Raw genomic sequence first — 14,209 nt, forward strand, 5'->3', positions numbered from 1 at the left:
ATCCATTCTTCGTTTCACCTTTCTGTTTCCAATAGCTCGTTGTTGTCCAGCGTAATTGACATCTTCAAAACATTTAAAAAAAGACACGTGAAATTGATGATAAAACATAGACAAGGATGTGGTCAATGTTTGGACCGTAGGGCGAGGTGGACTAGGCTGGGACGACTTTCCCTGCAGCGTAACGACTGCGACATGATCTAATGGAAGGGTTGGAAACTGAGTATTTACGTGTTTTACCCAAGTTGGGGTGAGTTGAAAACTCGAGAGCATAGGTTTAAGGTGAGTGGGCTGAAATTGACAAAGGACCTGAGGCACATTTCCCACACAGAAGGTTGTGCGTGTATCGAATGAGCTACCAGAGGAAGCGGAGGAGACTCAGAAAATTGCATGAGTTTCTGGATAGGATGGGTTGAGAGGGTTTGGGGCCAAATACTGGGGAACCGGACTTGTTTATATTTGGCTATGTGCTGAGCATGGACGAGATACACCGAAGGATCTGTTTCCACGCGGTGTCCCCCAAAAACGTTGTGTTGCTTACACCTGCTTTAAAGGATTACTTTTTAGCGGAGCTTGCCGTCGCAGTCTGTGGCACAATCCTTTACTGTGTTCGATGCTCACGGGAAAGGTAGTATTGCGAAACACTGCAGAAAGGAACGACTTCCTTACTTTTGCTCCGACTGACCATACTCTGTGAAATTTTCCCAGATCCTCAGTTAAGGACTTTTGCAGCTGGAAGTTTCCTCAGAAACGCTGTTAACTCGTAAAGTATTGAGCGAATCGCAAAACAGAAAGCATTTAACACGGAACACAAACAAAGCTGGCATACCTAATGCATTTTCAGACACAGAGATGCATGAATGCTAAATGTGAGACAGTCCGAGGGCATGATTTATAAAGTAATCTCACAAATGGGAGAAATTCAACAACATATCACATCGAAATTCGTTGGAACGATTTTCCCATTGGCCGAAAAACCAAATAACGACGAGTCGAGTCACCCAGGGACTTTGTTTCACAACAGCGATGAAATACCGGTCTCCATTCGGTTCCAGTACAAGCTCAACTTGCCTGGAACAGCACAGCTGCTTGCGATTTTCTGCGCGGGAGGCGAACACGATCATGACAGACAGAGACACTTTGAAATATTCGGCACTATCCCACACCACAGTTAATTCCCCGGGAAGCAAAGCCATTTTACTTTTGTTTTCAACATCAATACAGTGGGGACAGAAACAGCATTTTAACAAGCTGCAGCGTTGGAGTTGATCTGCAGAAATGGCAGTGGTGGGATCCGAACCCACGCCCCTTTCGAGACTGGAACCTGGATCCAGCGCCTTAGACCGCTCGGCCACACTACCAGCCGGCCGCGCGCACCATTTTCTTGCGTTTCCAACTGTGCTCTCCTGCATAACAACAGTTGCCAAGTCACATGAAAATGGTTCCATGATCCCTCTCCGACTCGCACAGCTGCTGGGATGTGCCCGTCTACAATATCAATTTCGCAGCAGATAATGAGAGCCCATCAATCCAGACAAAACTCAATGGTAAGCTGAGTCTATCTTCTCAGACTCCTTTCAGCTCCAAATGTATCTGTGAGAATATATGTTCGGTTATGATTTGGTCAAATAACCACGAGCTGCTTGACATTACTGCAATTTCGATTCTTGCTTTGCTAAATGATTTCACCCATTGCTTGAAACAGGGCAAGTTTCACGTTTACACGGAACATGAAGCACACCGGACTACAGGGAAAATGCACAAAGCCGTGTTCCACATCATACCGTGCAGCGTAATTTCAGTCACTGTGCCTGTTTTGCAGAAAAAGAGTCCCAAACAATGTACTCCACCCTAAAACCGGAGGTCGCATTCCTATTCGAGAACGACAGATTACATTGTGAGGATGCTCTGACCTCGGAGCCAGTTCTAGATGCCACTTTCCTTGCCTTTTACCCTAACCGTGCAATTTGCTGCAGAGATGTTCACTCCTGGACATCAGCCACATGGATACCAACTGAGTTGGAAACCTGTGTGGGAATCGACGAGAAGCGACTCAATAAATTTTGCTCAATTCCATGGTGCTTATTAGAAATGCAGTTTCTGTTCACTACAATCTAAAAGGCAGTTTCTCAACATAGTAACAAAGTCAAAAGGTAATTACCTCACCCCACCCCCACTCCGGAAGAGGTGCTAACTGCCCTTGATTGCTTTTTGTTCTCGATGTGAAGAGCTCTCACGCCTCTGAGTCACCTTCACGTGTCTGGTTGCTGAGTGAGTCACAAAGAAGGAGTTTCTCCAGAGCTGCAACTGCCTGACTTCCCCACTCGACTTCCCCGTTTACATTTTCCTGCTCCTCAGTGATTTCAAGAATACCAAATGGATGCGATGTCATTCTGTAACCTCTCTGTCGATTCCTCCGTTTCAGTTCCAACGTGACTTAGGTCTCGGGGCGCACCTTAATACGAGCGACACCATGAAATCACAGGTCCAGAGGTTCCTCTGAGAGTGTAATTTCTTTCATTGCTGTTGCTGATTGAAAGAGCCACTCAAGTGCGAACTGCTCCAAAACATGATTCAGGACCTCTGGTGCCAATTCTCGTACGTTGAATAACGACAGACAGCTTCCAAACGAGGCCTTTCAGAGACGCCTTTGGGGGACATTTAACAGACAGACAAGTTCAGGAATCCGTGGTGCACTGTGACACCAGCGCATCAGCTTCTTCCCTGTCTTTGAACCGAGCCGCCTGCGCAAGGAATGCAAATGCGGTACTGCTTTTCGTAGAAGAATCAGAAGGGGGTAACTACACTCTCAAACAGAATTGCATATGATCAGAACCAGTTTGGATAAAAACTTTACATTTCTTTGCACAGTCATTAAATGGAATTGCATTACATTTCACTACGCGAGCAGATTTGTTCAAGCAACTTCGAAGGCAGGTTTGCAGATGGGAAAGCAAGCAAGAAAGCACCGTTCTTGCCCATGTAAAAGGCTGCCGTTGAAGAACAAAGCAGTTTCTGCCCAGTTTCGAACTGGGGACCTTTCGCGTGTGAGGCGAACGTGATGACCACAACACTACAGAAACAAGCCGCAGCCGCCCGTCCCGCAGCTCCGGGGCATCCAGCACTGAAAGTTGAAGCCATTCTTCGTTTCACCTTTCTGTTTCCAATAGCTCGTTGTTGTCCAGCGTAATTGACATCTTCAAAACATTTAAAAAAAGACACGTGAAATTGATGATAAAACATAGACAAGGATGTGGTCAATGTTTGGACCGTAGGGCGAGGTGGACTAGGCTGGGACGACTTTCCCTGCAGCGTAACGACTGCGACATGATCTAATGGAAGGGTTGGAAACTGAGTATTTACGTGTTTTACCCAAGTTGGGGTGAGTTGAAAACTCGAGAGCATAGGTTTAAGGTGAGTGGGCTGAAATTGACAAAGGACCTGAGGCACATTTCCCACACAGAATGTTGTGCGTGTATCGAATGAGCTACCAGAGGAAGCGGAGGAGGCTCAGAAAATTGCATGAGTTTCTGGATAGGATGGGTTGAGAGGGTTTGGGGCCAAATACTGGGGAAACGGACTTGTTTATATTTGGCTATGTGCTGAGCATGGACGAGATACACCGAAGGATCTGTTTCCACGCGGTGTCCCCCAAAAACGTTGTGTTGCTTACACCTGCTTTAAAGGATTACTTTTTAGCGGAGCTTGCCGTCGCAGTCTGTGGCACAATCCTTTACTGTGTTCGATGCTCACGGGAAAGGTAGTATTGCGAAACACTGCAGAAAGGAACGACTTCCTTACTTTTGCTCCGACTGACCATACTCTGTGAAATTTTCCCAGATCCTCAGTTAAGGACTTTTGCAGCTGGAAGTTTCCTCAGAAACGCTGTTAACTCGTAAAGTATTGAGCGAATCGCAAAACAGAAAGCATTTAACACGGAACACAAACAAAGCTGGCATACCTAATGCATTTTCAGACACAGAGATGCATGAATGCTAAATGTGAGACAGTCCGAGGGCATGATTTATAAAGTAATCTCACAAATGGGAGAAATTCAACAACATATCACATCGAAATTCGTTGGAACGATTTTCCCATTGGCCGAAAAACCAAATAACGACGAGTCGAGTCACCCCAGGACTTTGTTTCACAACAGCGATGAAATACCGGTCTCCATTCGGTTCCAGTACAAGCTCAACTTGCCTGGAACAGCACAGCTGCTTGCGATTTTCTGCGCGGGAGGCGAACACGATCATGACAGACAGAGACACTTTGAAATATTCGGCACTATCCCACACCACAGTTAATTCCCCGGGAAGCAAAGCCATTTTACTTTTGTTTTCAACATCAATACAGTGGGGACAGAAACAGCATTTTAACAAGCTGCAGCGTTGGAGTTGATCTGCAGAAATGGCAGTGGTGGGATCCGAACCCACGCCCCTTTCGAGACTGGAACCTGGATCCAGCGCCTTAGACCGCTCGGCCACACTACCAGCCGGCCGCGCGCACCATTTTCTTGCGTTTCCAACTGTGCTCTCCTGCATAACAACAGATGCCAAGTCACATGAAAATGGTTCCATGATCCCTCTCCGACTCGCACAGCTGCTGGGATGTGCCCGTCTACAATATCAATTTCGCAGCAGATAATGAGAGCCCATCAATCCAGACAAAACTCAATGGTAAGCTGAGTCTATCTTCTCAGACTCCTTTCAGCTCCAAATGTATCTGTGAGAATATATGTTCGGTTATGATTTGGTCAAATAACCACGAGCTGCTTGACATTACTGCAATTTCGATTCTTGCTTTGCTAAATGATTTCACCCATTGCTTGAAACAGGGCAAGTTTCACGTTTACACGGAACATGAAGCACACCGGACTACAGGGAAAATGCACAAAGCCGTGTTCCACATCATACCGTGCAGCGTAATTTCAGTCACTGTGCCTGTTTTGCAGAAAAAGAGTCCCAAACAATGTACTCCACCCTAAAACCGGAGGTCGCATTCCTATTCGAGAACGACAGATTACATTGTGAGGATGCTCTGACCTCGGAGCCAGTTCTAGATGCCACTTTCCTTGCCTTTTACCCTAACCGTGCAATTTGCTGCAGAGATGTTCACTCCTGGACATCAGCCACATGGATACCAACTGAGTTGGAAACCTGTGTGGGAATCGACGAGAAGCGACTCAATAAATTTTGCTCAATTCCATGGTGCTTATTAGAAATGCAGTTTCTGTTCACTACAATCTAAAAGGCAGTTTCTCAACATAGTAACAAAGTCAAAAGGTAATTACCTCACCCCACCCCCACTCCGGAAGAGGTGCTAACTGCCCTTGATTGCTTTTTGTTCTCGATGTGAAGAGCTCTCACGCCTCTGAGTCACCTTCACGTGTCTGGTTGCTGAGTGAGTCACAAAGAAGGAGTTTCTCCAGAGCTGCAACTGCCTGACTTCCCCACTCGACTTCCCCGTTTACATTTTCCTGCTCCTCAGTGATTTCAAGAATACCAAATGGATGCGATGTCATTCTGTAACCTCTCTGTCGATTCCTCCGTTTCAGTTCCAACGTGACTTAGGTCTCGGGGCGCACCTTAATACGAGCGACACCATGAAATCACAGGTCCAGAGGTTCCTCTGAGAGTGTAATTTCTTTCATTGCTGTTGCTGATTGAAAGAGCCACTCAAGTGCGAACTGCTCCAAAACATGATTCAGGACCTCTGGTGCCAATTCTCGTACGTTGAATAACGACAGACAGCTTCCAAACGAGGCCTTTCAGAGACGCCTTTGGGGGACATTTAACAGACAGACAAGTTCAGGAATCCGTGGTGCACTGTGACACCAGCGCATCAGCTTCTTCCCTGTCTTTGAACCGAGCCGCCTGCGCAAGGAATGCAAATGCGGTACTGCTTTTCGTAGAAGAATCAGAAGGGGGTAACTACACTCTCAAACAGAATTGCATATGATCAGAACCAGTTTGGATAAAAACTTTACATTTCTTTGCACAGTCATTAAATGGAATTGCATTACATTTCACTACGCGAGCAGATTTGTTCAAGCAACTTCGAAGGCAGGTTTGCAGATGGGAAAGCAAGCAAGAAAGCACCGTTCTTGCCCATGTAAAAGGCTGCCGTTGAAGAACAAAGCAGTTTCTGCCCAGTTTCGAACTGGGGACCTTTCGCGTGTGAGGCGAACGTGATGACCACAACACTACAGAAACAAGCCGCAGCCGCCCGTCCCGCAGCTCCGGGGCATCCAGCACTGAAAGTTGAAGCCATTCTTCGTTTCACCTTTCTGTTTCCAATAGCTCGTTGTTGTCCAGCGTAATTGACATCTTCAAAACATTTAAAAAAAGACACGTGAAATTGATGATAAAACATAGACAAGGATGTGGTCAATGTTTGGACCGTAGGGCGAGGTGGACTAGGCTGGGACGACTTTCCCTGCAGCGTAACGACTGCGACATGATCTAATGGAAGGGTTGGAAACTGAGTATTTACGTGTTTTACCCAAGTTGGGGTGAGTTGAAAACTCGAGAGCATAGGTTTAAGGTGAGTGGGCTGAAATTGACAAAGGACCTGAGGCACATTTCCCACACAGAATGTTGTGCGTGTATCGAATGAGCTACCAGAGGAAGCGGAGGAGGCTCAGAAAATTGCATGAGTTTCTGGATAGGATGGGTTGAGAGGGTTTGGGGCCAAATACTGGGGAAACGGACTTGTTTATATTTGGCTATGTGCTGAGCATGGACGAGATACACCGAAGGATCTGTTTCCACGCGGTGTCCCCCAAAAACGTTGTGTTGCTTACACCTGCTTTAAAGGATTACTTTTTAGCGGAGCTTGCCGTCGCAGTCTGTGGCACAATCCTTTACTGTGTTCGATGCTCACGGGAAAGGTAGTATTGCGAAACACTGCAGAAAGGAACGACTTCCTTACTTTTGCTCCGACTGACCATACTCTGTGAAATTTTCCCAGATCCTCAGTTAAGGACTTTTGCAGCTGGAAGTTTCCTCAGAAACGCTGTTAACTCGTAAAGTATTGAGCGAATCGCAAAACAGAAAGCATTTAACACGGAACACAAACAAAGCTGGCATACCTAATGCATTTTCAGACACAGAGATGCATGAATGCTAAATGTGAGACAGTCCGAGGGCATGATTTATAAAGTAATCTCACAAATGGGAGAAATTCAACAACATATCACATCGAAATTCGTTGGAACGATTTTCCCATTGGCCGAAAAACCAAATAACGACGAGTCGAGTCACCCCAGGACTTTGTTTCACAACAGCGATGAAATACCGGTCTCCATTCGGTTCCAGTACAAGCTCAACTTGCCTGGAACAGCACAGCTGCTTGCGATTTTCTGCGCGGGAGGCGAACACGATCATGACAGACAGAGACACTTTGAAATATTCGGCACTATCCCACACCACAGTTAATTCCCCGGGAAGCAAAGCCATTTTACTTTTGTTTTCAACATCAATACAGTGGGGACAGAAACAGCATTTTAACAAGCTGCAGCGTTGGAGTTGATCTGCAGAAATGGCAGTGGTGGGATCCGAACCCACGCCCCTTTCGAGACTGGAACCTGGATCCAGCGCCTTAGACCGCTCGGCCACACTACCAGCCGGCCGCGCGCACCATTTTCTTGCGTTTCCAACTGTGCTCTCCTGCATAACAACAGATGCCAAGTCACATGAAAATGGTTCCATGATCCCTCTCCGACTCGCACAGCTGCTGGGATGTGCCCGTCTACAATATCAATTTCGCAGCAGATAATGAGAGCCCATCAATCCAGACAAAACTCAATGGTAAGCTGAGTCTATCTTCTCAGACTCCTTTCAGCTCCAAATGTATCTGTGAGAATATATGTTCGGTTATGATTTGGTCAAATAACCACGAGCTGCTTGACATTACTGCAATTTCGATTCTTGCTTTGCTAAATGATTTCACCCATTGCTTGAAACAGGGCAAGTTTCACGTTTACACGGAACATGAAGCACACCGGACTACAGGGAAAATGCACAAAGCCGTGTTCCACATCATACCGTGCAGCGTAATTTCAGTCACTGTGCCTGTTTTGCAGAAAAAGAGTCCCAAACAATGTACTCCACCCTAAAACCGGAGGTCGCATTCCTATTCGAGAACGACAGATTACATTGTGAGGATGCTCTGACCTCGGAGCCAGTTCTAGATGCCACTTTCCTTGCCTTTTACCCTAACCGTGCAATTTGCTGCAGAGATGTTCACTCCTGGACATCAGCCACATGGATACCAACTGAGTCGGAAACCTGTGTGGGAATCGACGAGAAGCGACTCAATAAATTTTGCTCAATTCCATGGTGCTTATTAGAAATGCAGTTTCTGTTCACTTCAATCTAAAAGGCAGTTTCTCAACATAGTAACAAAGTCAAAAGGTAATTACCTCACCCCACCCCCACTCCGGAAGAGGTGCTAACTGCCCTTGATTGCTTTTTGTTCTCGATGTGAAGAGCTCTCACGCCTCTGAGTCACCTTCACGTGTCTGGTTGCTGAGTGAGTCACAAAGAAGGAGTTTCTCCAGAGCTGCAACTGCCTGACTTCCCCACTCGACTTCCCCGTTTACATTTTCCTGCTCCTCAGTGATTTCAAGAATACCAAATGGATGCGATGTCATTCTGTAACCTCTCTGTCGATTCCTCCGTTTCAGTTCCAACGTGGCTTAGGTCTCTGGCGCACCTTAATACTAGCGACACCATGAAAGCACAGGTCCAGAGTTTCCTCTGAGAGTGTAATGTCTTTCATTGCTGTTGCTGATTGAAACAGCCACTCAAGTGCGAACTGCTCCAAAACATGATTCAGGACCTCTGGTGCCAATTCTCGTACGTTGAATAACGACAGACAGCTTCCAAACGAGGCCTTTCAGAGACGCCTTTGGGGGACATTTAACAGACAGACAAGTTCAGGAATCCGTGGTGCACTGTGACACCAGCGCATCAGCTTCTTCCCTGTCTTTGAACCGAGCCGCCTGCGCAAGGAATGCAAATGCGGTACTGCTTTTCGTAGAAGAATCAGAAGGGGGTAACTACACTCTCAAACAGAATTGCATATGATCAGAACCAGTTTGGATAAAAACTTTACAATTCTTTGCACAGTCATTAAATGGAATTGCATTACATTTCACTACGCGAGCAGATTTGTTCAAGCAACTTCGAAGGCAGGTTTGCAGATGGGAAAGCAAGCAAGAAAGCACCGTTCTTGCCCATGTAAAAGGCTGCCGTTGAAGAACAAAGCAGTTTCTGCCCAGTTTCGAACTAGGGACCTTTCGCGTGTGAGGCGAACGTGATGACCACTACACTACAGAAACAAGCCGCAGCCGCCCGTCCGGCAGCTCAGGGGCATCCAGCACTGAAAGTTGAATCCATTCTTCGTTTCACCTTTCTGTTTCCAATAGCTCGTTGTTGTCCAGCGTAATTGACATCTTCAAAACATTTAAAAAAAGACACGTGAAATTGATGATAAAACATAGACAAGGATGTGGTCAATGTTTGGACCGTAGGGCGAGGTGGACTAGGCTGGGACGACTTTCCCTGCAGCGTAACGACTGCGACATGATCTAATGGAAGGGTTGGAAACTGAGTATTTACGTGTTTTACCCAAGTTGGGGTGAGTTGAAAACTCGAGAGCATAGGTTTAAGGTGAGTGGGCTGAAATTGACAAAGGACCTGAGGCACATTTCCCACACAGAAGGTTGTGCGTGTATCGAATGAGCTACCAGAGGAAGCGGAGGAGACTCAGAAAATTGCATGAGTTTCTGGATAGGATGGGTTGAGAGGGTTTGGGGCCAAATACTGGGGAACCGGACTTGTTTATATTTGGCTATGTGCTGAGCATGGACGAGATACACCGAAGGATCTGTTTCCACGCGGTGTCCCCCAAAAACGTTGTGTTGCTTACACCTGCTTTAAAGGATTACTTTTTAGCGGAGCTTGCCGTCGCAGTCTGTGGCACAATCCTTTACTGTGTTCGATGCTCACGGGAAAGGTAGTATTGCGAAACACTGCAGAAAGGAACGACTTCCTTACTTTTGCTCCGACTGACCATACTCTGTGAAATTTTCCCAGATCCTCAGTTAAGGACTTTTGCAGCTGGAAGTTTCCTCAGAAACGCTGTTAACTCGTAAAGTATTGAGCGAATCGCAAAACAGAAAGCATTTAACACGGAACACAAACAAAGCTGGCATACCTAATGCATTTTCAGACACAGAGATGCATGAATGCTAAATGTGAGACAGTCCGAGGGCATGATTTATAAAGTAATCTCACAAATGGGAGAAATTCAACAACATATCACATCGAAATTCGTTGGAACGATTTTCCCATTGGCCGAAAAACCAAATAACGACGAGTCGAGTCACCCAGGGACTTTGTTTCACAACAGCGATGAAATACCGGTCTCCATTCGGTTCCAGTACAAGCTCAACTTGCCTGGAACAGCACAGCTGCTTGCGATTTTCTGCGCGGGAGGCGAACACGATCATGACAGACAGAGACACTTTGAAATATTCGGCACTATCCCACACCACAGTTAATTCCCCGGGAAGCAAAGCCATTTTACTTTTGTTTTCAACATCAATACAGTGGGGACAGAAACAGCATTTTAACAAGCTGCAGCGTTGGAGTTGATCTGCAGAAATGGCAGTGGTGGGATCCGAACCCACGCCCCTTTCGAGACTGGAACCTGGATCCAGCGCCTTAGACCGCTCGGCCACACTACCAGCCGGCCGCGCGCACCATTTTCTTGCGTTTCCAACTGTGCTCTCCTGCATAACAACAGTTGCCAAGTCACATGAAAATGGTTCCATGATCCCTCTCCGACTCGCACAGCTGCTGGGATGTGCCCGTCTACAATATCAATTTCGCAGCAGATAATGAGAGCCCATCAATCCAGACAAAACTCAATGGTAAGCTGAGTCTATCTTCTCAGACTCCTTTCAGCTCCAAATGTATCTGTGAGAATATATGTTCGGTTATGATTTGGTCAAATAACCACGAGCTGCTTGACATTACTGCAATTTCGATTCTTGCTTTGCTAAATGATTTCACCCATTGCTTGAAACAGGGCAAGTTTCACGTTTACACGGAACATGAAGCACACCGGACTACAGGGAAAATGCACAAAGCCGTGTTCCACATCATACCGTGCAGCGTAATTTCAGTCACTGTGCCTGTTTTGCAGAAAAAGAGTCCCAAACAATGTACTCCACCCTAAAACCGGAGGTCGCATTCCTATTCGAGAACGACAGATTACATTGTGAGGATGCTCTGACCTCGGAGCCAGTTCTAGATGCCACTTTCCTTGCCTTTTACCCTAACCGTGCAATTTGCTGCAGAGATGTTCACTCCTGGACATCAGCCACATGGATACCAACTGAGTTGGAAACCTGTGTGGGAATCGACGAGAAGCGACTCAATAAATTTTGCTCAATTCCATGGTGCTTATTAGAAATGCAGTTTCTGTTCACTACAATCTAAAAGGCAGTTTCTCAACATAGTAACAAAGTCAAAAGGTAATTACCTCACCCCACCCCCACTCCGGAAGAGGTGCTAACTGCCCTTGATTGCTTTTTGTTCTCGATGTGAAGAGCTCTCACGCCTCTGAGTCACCTTCACGTGTCTGGTTGCTGAGTGAGTCACAAAGAAGGAGTTTCTCCAGAGCTGCAACTGCCTGACTTCCCCACTCGACTTCCCCGTTTACATTTTCCTGCTCCTCAGTGATTTCAAGAATACCAAATGGATGCGATGTCATTCTGTAACCTCTCTGTCGATTCCTCCGTTTCAGTTCCAACGTGACTTAGGTCTCGGGGCGCACCTTAATACGAGCGACACCATGAAATCACAGGTCCAGAGGTTCCTCTGAGAGTGTAATTTCTTTCATTGCTGTTGCTGATTGAAAGAGCCACTCAAGTGCGAACTGCTCCAAAACATGATTCAGGACCTCTGGTGCCAATTCTCGTACGTTGAATAACGACAGACAGCTTCCAAACGAGGCCTTTCAGAGACGCCTTTGGGGGACATTTAACAGACAGACAAGTTCAGGAATCCGTGGTGCACTGTGACACCAGCGCATCAGCTTCTTCCCTGTCTTTGAACCGAGCCGCCTGCGCAAGGAATGCAAATGCGGTACTGCTTTTCGTAGAAGAATCAGAAGGGGGTAACTACACTCTCAAACAGAATTGCATATGATCAGAACCAGTTTGGATAAAAACTTTACATTTCTTTGCACAGTCATTAAATGGAATTGCATTACATTTCACTACGCGAGCAGATTTGTTCAAGCAACTTCGAAGGCAGGTTTGCAGATGGGAAAGCAAGCAAGAAAGCACCGTTCTTGCCCATGTAAAAGGCTGCCGTTGAAGAACAAAGCAGTTTCTGCCCAGTTTCGAACTGGGGACCTTTCGCGTGTGAGGCGAACGTGATGACCACAACACTACAGAAACAAGCCGCAGCCGCCCGTCCCGCAGCTCCGGGGCATCCAGCACTGAAAGTTGAAGCCATTCTTCGTTTCACCTTTCTGTTTCCAATAGCTCGTTGTTGTCCAGCGTAATTGACATCTTCAAAACATTTAAAAAAAGACACGTGAAATTGATGATAAAACATAGACAAGGATGTGGTCAATGTTTGGACCGTAGGGCGAGGTGGACTAGGCTGGGACGACTTTCCCTGCAGCGTAACGACTGCGACATGATCTAATGGAAGGGTTGGAAACTGAGTATTTACGTGTTTTACCCAAGTTGGGGTGAGTTGAAAACTCGAGAGCATAGGTTTAAGGTGAGTGGGCTGAAATTGACAAAGGACCTGAGGCACATTTCCCACACAGAATGTTGTGCGTGTATCGAATGAGCTACCAGAGGAAGCGGAGGAGGCTCAGAAAATTGCATGAGTTTCTGGATAGGATGGGTTGAGAGGGTTTGGGGCCAAATACTGGGGAAACGGACTTGTTTATATTTGGCTATGTGCTGAGCATGGACGAGATACACCGAAGGATCTGTTTCCACGCGGTGTCCCCCAAAAACGTTGTGTTGCTTACACCTGCTTTAAAGGATTACTTTTTAGCGGAGCTTGCCGTCGCAGTCTGTGGCACAATCCTTTACTGTGTTCGATGCTCACGGGAAAGGTAGTATTGCGAAACACTGCAGAAAGGAACGACTTCCTTACTTTTGCTCCGACTGACCATACTCTGTGAAATTTTCCCAGATCCTCAGTTAAGGACTTTTGCAGCTGGAAGTTTCCTCAGAAACGCTGTTAACTCGTAAAGTATTGAGCGAATCGCAAAACAGAAAGCATTTAACACGGAACACAAACAAAGCTGGCATACCTAATGCATTTTCAGACACAGAGATGCATGAATGCTAAATGTGAGACAGTCCGAGGGCATGATTTATAAAGTAATCTCACAAATGGGAGAAATTCAACAACATATCACATCGAAATTCGTTGGAACGATTTTCCCATTGGCCGAAAAACCAAATAACGACGAGTCGAGTCACCCCAGGACTTTGTTTCACAACAGCGATGAAATACCGGTCTCCATTCGGTTCCAGTACAAGCTCAACTTGCCTGGAACAGCACAGCTGCTTGCGATTTTCTGCGCGGGAGGCGAACACGATCATGACAGACAGAGACACTTTGAAATATTCGGCACTATCCCACACCACAGTTAATTCCCCGGGAAGCAAAGCCATTTTACTTTTGTTTTCAACATCAATACAGTGGGGACAGAAACAGCATTTTAACAAGCTGCAGCGTTGGAGTTGATCTGCAGAAATGGCAGTGGTGGGATCCGAACCCACGCCCCTTTCGAGACTGGAACCTGGATCCAGCGCCTTAGACCGCTCGGCCACACTACCAGCCGGCCGCGCGCACCATTTTCTTGCGTTTCCAACTGTGCTCTCCTGCATAACAACAGATGCCAAGTCACATGAAAATGGTTCCATGATCCCTCTCCGACTCGCACAGCTGCTGGGATGTGCCCGTCTACAATATCAATTTCGCAGCAGATAATGAGAGCCCATCAATCCAGACAAAACTCAATGGTAAGCTGAGTCTATCTTCTCAGACTCCTTTCAGCTCCAAATGTATCTGTGAGAATATATGTTCGGTTATGATTTGGTCAAATAACCACGAGCTGCTTGACATTACTGCAATTTCGATTCTTGCTTTGCTAAATGATT

At 46.4% G+C, this 14,209-nt stretch overlaps 1 non-coding gene across 1 annotated transcript; it reads right to left on the minus strand.

Annotated features, from left to right (window-relative positions):
- Positions 1 to 9,270: 9,270 nt before the first annotated feature.
- On the minus strand, positions 9,271 to 9,343 carry trnav-cac (transfer RNA valine (anticodon CAC)). The gene has a single exon. It is a non-coding gene; the product is annotated as a tRNA-Val (tRNA).
- Between the last annotated feature and the right edge of the window lie 4,866 nt (positions 9,344 to 14,209).

The sequence above is a fragment of the Chiloscyllium punctatum genome, chromosome 21 (genome assembly GCF_047496795.1).
Source record: "Chiloscyllium punctatum isolate Juve2018m chromosome 21, sChiPun1.3, whole genome shotgun sequence".
Lineage (NCBI taxonomy): Eukaryota > Metazoa > Chordata > Chondrichthyes > Orectolobiformes > Hemiscylliidae > Chiloscyllium > Chiloscyllium punctatum.